We start from the raw sequence: 7500 nt of genomic DNA on the forward strand, positions 1-7500 counted from the left end.
GTCATCAAATTATTGTCTTAGGAATGCCACAAAAACAAAAATAAATCCATGAAATCAAGGCTTCATGGGGTGTGTAATTGATAGAAAATAAGTAATTTTTTGGGTGAACTCCTCCTTTAAGTAAAAGTATCAATAACCTCACAATGCGTCGCGTCGCGACGCATTGTGAGCTTGTAGATCTGCTATTTTCAAATGGTCTAAATGTATATAGGGCTGAAGTGGTTAGTGTATGTTTTGTAATAATAATCAAAATCTACAAAGTAACTAGTTTTCAAATAATTGTAGTGGAGTAAAAGCACAATATTTGTCTCTGAGATGTAGTGGAGTAGAAGTAAAAGTACAGAAAATTGGAAATACTCCAATAAAGTAAAAAATACCTCAAAACTGTACTTAAGTGTGGTTCTCAACCTTTTCGGGGCGCGCTCTCAAAATCCTTTGAGAACCACTGTCTTAGATGACTGTATAGATGTTAATTTACTACAGCACATCACACCCTTGGATGTCTTAATTCAACTCCATAGAGAGTCCATTTATGTGACACTCTGGCGAAGCATAAATCATGCTCAGCTCTAACGTTGTGGTAAAGCGACGTCGGCACAGCTGAGCCCTGCATGCTGCACCTACTGAACTGTGCTGCAATGCAGCAGTGCACTGTGGGAAATTAGAGCGTGTCATGGAGGAAGCCAGGAGGAACTCACCCAATCGCACGGCAGGAAGCAAAAAGCAAAGAGCCAGCCACCAGCAGAGGCAGATGGAGAGAGAGAGACAGAAGGCCAAGAGAGAGAGAGAGAGCGGTGAGGTTTTAAAGGGGCAGGTGAACATGAATCCATTTCAGAATGAACATGAATGAACAAAATAAACACAGAGAGAGAGAGAGAGAGAGAGAGAGAGAGAGAGAGAGAGAGAGAGAGAGAGAGAGAGAGAGAGAGAGAGAGAGAAATAGTTAAGCCTTAAAGCCATAGTTACACGGCAATATCCAGAGTGTCCATTAGAAGCCACGTTCCATAAAGATGTAGGCTATTATGTCCAATTAACTATTTTAGCCGGGATTCGAACCCGGCGGGGACCATATTTCTACAACTCTAATTTCTCTTTGGAATGAGCTGCTCTGTGTGCTAATGTATGCAATTTATTGGACTATTTATTGTGTTGATATTTTTCAGGACCAAATTGGAAGTAAGTGTTCCATTACACTTTTATGTGGAATGTGAACATTCTGGGTTGAAGTTGTATTGTGATGAAACTAAAATAAAATAAAATAAAATAACCTCGTCTAAGAGGCAGTCCTCGCTAAACGTGTCAATGGAAGAATAGAGAGACCACCGCTATAGTTATCAGATCAAATAACGTTTTATTCGTTGAAATAATGATCGCGGCTTAAATTGAACTCTGTGAGCACGCAGATGGAACCAAATGGACCCCCACGGGTCCATTTGGTTCCATCTGCGTGCTCACAGAGTTCGATTGACACTCAGGATTGCTACAGTGCACAATGATATTTGGAGTCCATCATCAGTTGCGTAAACATGCAGGAAAAAGGAGATGACCGGCGATCACACAGGTGAGAGCGCAGCCTCCCGTTGCCCCGGTAACGCAGTTACCAAGGTTACCACCGGTTGCTCAGTGAAATGAAAATAAATGAATTAAGGAAAAGATCATTGAGACCCCCCTCTCCCCCTGAGATTATAATTAATAATAACCACTGCAACATTACATTATGTATCTGTGATGGTGACAAAACTAATGTGATCACACTCAAACATACAGTAACGCTCCAAGCTGGTGTAAGTGACATTTATTTGGTCAAATTAAGTGTATACATTCCGGTAGTAATCATTGCCATAGAATATTTGTTCAGCAACATGGGTCTGGTGTTCAACCGCCCCAAGTTCTCCTACACACCTATCCTTCTCCGTTCTCTACACTGGCTCCCCGTAGCGGCTCGCATCCAGTTTAAAACCCTGGTGCTAGCCTATAGGGCAGTGAAAGGAACAGCTCCTTCTTACCTCCGGGCTATGGTCGATGCTTACACCCCTGCCCGACCACTTCGGTCGGCCACCTCGGGGCGACTGGTTGCCTCATCGCTCAGTGGCCCTTCTGGCCGATCTACACGGTCACAACTTTTTTCTGTTCTGGCCCCACAGTGGTGGAATGAACTCGCCACTGATGTCAGGACAGCAGAGTCACTGCCCATCTTTCGCCGCAGGCTGAAAACCCACCTCTTCAGGAAACACTACCCTTCCTCTTCGCCTTGCCTACTTGTTGTTAACTAGTTGTACAAACTCTTATTTTATTGTATCTTGTTTATTCGATACACTTATTTGTTTTAGCTTTTTTTTTAGTTTTAATCAGGAGAAAGGACATACAGAATACAGGATAAGCAAGTGAAATCGGAATTGAACAAAGTGAGGGTGGGGGAAAAAAACACAATGGGCAGATACAATTGCACTGGAACTGTCAGGATCCTTGTATCTTATGTATCGTTCCTATTGTTTCTTGTTCTCCTTGTACTTTTATTGTGTAGTGTTGTTCCTAGTGTTTCCTGTCTCCCTTAGTTGTTGCTACCTGTGTTGTCTCACCCATAGATATATATATCTATGGTCTCACCTCCCTGTGATTACTTATTTCTCCACCTGTGTCCTGTTAGTCTCCCAGCCCAATCCCTGTGTTGATTGTTTTTGAGTTTCACCTGTGTCTTGTTAGACTTGTGTCTATTTAAACCTCCCTGTGTTCAATATGCGCTTGTCAGATTGTAGTTAATGTCATGGCGTGTCCTGCCCTTGTATGTCCTGCTTTAATGCTGTTCAGTTTGTATCCTGAGTTTGTTAATAAATAATCATTGAACCTCCTCTGCCTGCCTGCCTGTGTGGTTCTGCACTTGGGTCCAAAACGTGTCTCATACCATGACAGGAACACTATAAATCTGAAGCTGAATAATCTTTGTGGGGTTCTGGATAAAATTAGTATCCTGACCCGAAAATATATTTTCTGTTTACTGAATGAGCCGGAGAGACGAGGAGACCCCTGTTACTGAACAAACATTTTATAACAATTATTACCATTAGAACATAGTTCACTTACACCAAACATAACAGGGACTCTGTGAATGATCGCACTTTAGTCATCAGTATGTCGTTTAGTTCTTGTTCAGTAGAAACGGCTCAAATAGATTATTATCACCAAACAAACCACATGTGTAACTAACAGACACAGCCAGTCAGCATAGCATATTCTGGTTAAAAATAATGCAAAACGCTGTATGTAACAAATATGCTGTAGTCACATGTTTCAGTGCAGTGAAGGCTTGGTGTTGTTGTACACATGCCATGCATTGGTGTGTGGGGGGTGTGGGTGGGGGTGAGTGTTGCCAGATGGGAAACGATCGTATTTGAAAGAAAACTATCATACCCAACCAAAAAAGAGAAATCACAAGTGTAAAGATGTGATTAGAAATAGCGTATTAATTGTAAGAAACAACCTTGTTTGAGACTCGTATACGAGACAAAAAGGCATCACATATGGTGTGTGGAATCACACAACTTCCTGGACCGTACACAAATAAAAGCCTGGAACTGGACTGGAAAGACGCAACCGGTGTTTTTAAAGTACAGATCTAGGGTCAGACTTACTGATTCACTGACTTATTTTGAAAAGCCAAACCGGATGCCGAATCAGCAGCCATGGAATCTAGTAAATGTCGCACACTTTTTTGTTGTTGTGATATGTGGTATTATCGTACATTGGGCATTTCTGGCATTATTGATCGTATACATCGTACAGAGGGTTAAATACAAACACGATAATTATGGTACATCTGGCAACACTGGTGGGGGTGAGTGCTTATTTCGGCGATGGGGGGGGTATAATATTACCTGACATGAGTTCGACTCCGGGGGCGGCGGCGGCAAGAGGGGCGGGCTGGGCGTCTCCCCCGGCGGGCTCTGAGGGAGGGGGTTCAAACCCAAAACATACCAAAGAAGCATAATACCGTCCCAGAACAAAGAGGACCGGGCCGTTCCCATTGCAGCATGAGGGCAGAGAAGGGGGGGTTAACAGTCAACCTTCATCTCCACACTGGGACTATAATGGCAGACAGACATAAGAGTCGAGACATGAATAATACAACACATTGATTCTTGAGTCTATATATCAGTGGTTCTCAAAAATTGGGGTCCAGGGACCCCTCAGGGTTCTGTGAGGGAGCGTTCCAAATGGACCCTTGCGGGTCCGTAACTCTGAGAGTGGACATTTTGGTTCCATTTGTACGCTCTCAGAGTTATGAGGGTATTTTAAATTAAAAGGTTTAAGGACCACTGTTTCTATACATGTGTCATCATATGTACACACAGTCAGCGTGAAATGCACCCCGCACTGACACACAGCCACACACATACATACACGCACACGCACACGCACACGCACACACACGCACGCACACGCATGCAAAAACACAAAAAAAGTGCACGTATTCTGTTCTTTACGCAAGAAGTTGCAAAGCAATAAAGTCCTCGGTGTTCATGGTTTGTAAACTAGACAAGAAGGGAATTACACTCAAGCCATACAAAAGCCATACACAGCAAACTCCTGAGTACTAGTTTAACCCTCCTTTGAGGGTCCTTGTCAAACAATCAACACAGCATGGTCCAAAGCGCATAATATGGCACAAATGCATTCTCCATGTTTTTCTAGTTGCACGGCACATAATCTGGGGCGCAAAGTGAGGCACAGGGTGCAATGGGGTTGTATTTAGTCTCTTTGAAAAAAAAAAACTAGTGTGTTTTACGCGTAACATTTAAACCATTCAGTGTGTCATCTCCCATTGCCTTTAACCACTTAAAGGGACTACACCATGAATTTTTACTTTTTCTTATTTTTTGTGTGTGTTGGTCTCCCCGGGCCCTACCTCTCTTCTATCCCCCAAAATACCCCAGTTTGAACACTCAGGTTTTCACAGCAAATCTGGGGTTTTCTATAAATTGGTCTCAAAACAGGCCAAACTGATTGCACCCTGACGTGACGTCACGTCACGTCAGGGTGCAATCCCTCCCGTTTTTCAGTTCCAACCAAAAAAACAAAACAAAAAATCTTTTTTTTTAATTTTTTTTTTTTTTACGTTTTCCTCACAGAACCAGGAGATAACATGCATACAAACTGGCTCAATAGCACCCCGTGCCAAACAGGACAATGTGGTAATGCAGGTGAAAGTGCTTTATAAGCCAGAGAGAAGTTAGTTGGAATGACTATATCTGAGGCTTGATTTAGGCTCAAACCTTTTGAAAAACGGTTGAGGGACATAAACAATATGATATTAAATATTATTATTTATTTTTTAATTTCATGGTGTAGATCCTTTAAATCCCAGCACCCTCAATGTGGGGAAAGCTTTCGCAGAAAATAGCAGATCGACAGGCTCACAACAGCCTGTGAGCTTGTCGGTTCGGCTATATTGTCAGCGAAAGCTTTCCCCACAATAACAGAAAACGTAAAAGACCCTAGAACAGAGCCCTGAGGGACTCCGGTCAACCATATAGGGTTTAAGTCGTTAAGAGCCAGGTGCGCCAGCATACCTGCACCTGGCACATTGCTATACTTAAATAGAGATTTGGACAAGTTTGGAGGACAAGCGAGCCGTTTTCTGCTGAGCGGAGTGAAAGTGCGAGGGGAAGCAGACGTGGAGCGTGGGAGGAGGCAGTATAGTGGCGAGCATGTCCTCATCTTCCTGGCATCACCAGAACAGCCGCACGCACAACGCCAAGAGATATAATGATGTCTGGACGGGGAAGACCGTGGGCGGCACAGACAGGGGGCTAATACATTTCGCTGCATACACTACTGTATACGTGGGTGCTGGGTGTGAAGAGTTGTAGCAATGACACGCTTTGCGTCGTTTTGCATCGGGCGTAAGATCTGAGAATGTTAAATTGCATCCATGAAGGTGTTATATCCACAAAGGTGGAAGAAGTACTCAGATATTTTACTTAAGTAAAAGGCCAGTCTTCAAAATGTTACTTGAGTGAAAGTACAAAAGTATTGGCATCAAAATATACTTAAAGTACCAAAAGTAAAAGTACTAAAATGTTTGAAAATAGCTGATCTATAAGCTCACAACGCGTCGCATCGCGACGCGTTGTGAGCTTCTAGATCGGCTATTTTCAAATAGCCTATGTATAAAATAGGGCTAAAAAGTCATTAATGTATGTTTCATAATATCATAATTTATATCTGAAAAATAACTAGTAACAAAAGTTTTTTAAATAATTGTAGTTGAGTAAAAGTACAATATTTGCCTCTGAGATGTAGTGGCGAGTAGAAGTTACAGTACTGAAAATGGGAAATACTCCAGTAACGTAAAAAATCCTCAAAAGTGTACTTAAGTACAGTAAATGTACTTAGTTACTTTACACCACTGATAATCCCTTAGAGTCAGACAACCAGCAATCAAAGCTGAGCTTCAAGGCATCTATCTGACTACAAAGAACACGGTTCCCAGTCGAGAGAAGTAAACGTCCCTGACTGATGATGACATCAAACGACGTCGCTGAGTGATGACGCAACATCAAACGATGACATCACACATGTTGCAAAGAGTTCTTGTGTCCGTCTTGCTAATGGTCTAAACCACGGGGTCTTCAACAGGTCTCCAAATCTTTTTGTGATTGAAACTTTTTTTTTACATTAAAGGTCTCATGACATTCAGTTTTACAACACATTAAAAAGGGGGCGGGATTAAGGGACTATGATGTCAAAGTCAAGGGGCCAATCCCAGCACTTTTTTAAGCCTAAATATTCAGAAAACCCCAGACGACCAAAAAATCCACTGAATGTTCAAAGTTCAGTTGTTTGGGGTGTAATAGAGGTCATAAAACCCCCCAAAAAAAGAAAAGAAAAGGAAAATGAATGTCATAAGACCTTTAATCACTTGAACCCTATAGCAGGGGAACATTAGCCGAAAATAGCCGATCTACAAGCACACACAACGCCTCACGCTGTGAAAAGTTTAATCTGCAAATCGACTGGCGAACGTTGAAGAGCCCTGGTCTGGACCCCAGTGGCAGTCATGACTGTAATAACGCACGCACACACACACACACACACACACACACACACACACACACACACACACACACACACACACACACACACACACACACACATGCCTTCTTTCTTCATCCATTCATCTCAGCCCCTCTCTGAAGAAGGGAGTTCACTAAACCCTATATGTTAACCACTTAAACGGGAGTCCCTCATGGCTCTATACTAGTGTCTTTTCTGTTTTCTGTTAATGTGGGGAAAGCTTTCGCTGAAAATAGCCGATTGGCAAAGCGTCGTCGAAATTAAAAAAAAAGTTTGAGAACCACTGTGCAACACTGAATGGAACAGAGCCTTCATTAGCATAAGTGGTAAGACCTGTGGAGGAAGTAAGGAGGAGGCCCAATTTTCTTTTCCAATATGGCTGCCGTGCAAAGAGCCCTATATGGGGCGTACGTTAAGTGGTTAAAT

At 42.5% G+C, this 7500-nt stretch overlaps 1 pseudogene across 1 annotated transcript in view; it reads left to right on the forward strand.

Annotated features, from left to right (window-relative positions):
* LOC308103003 (inactive serine protease 35-like) overlaps positions 1-7500 on the forward strand; it is a 29629-nt pseudogene that overhangs the window by 19741 nt on the left and 2388 nt on the right. The window lies entirely within an intron of this gene.

Source organism: Gymnoscopelus braueri (assembly GCF_963280865.1).
Source record: "Gymnoscopelus braueri genome assembly, chromosome: 16".
Lineage (NCBI taxonomy): Eukaryota > Metazoa > Chordata > Actinopteri > Myctophiformes > Myctophidae > Gymnoscopelus > Gymnoscopelus braueri.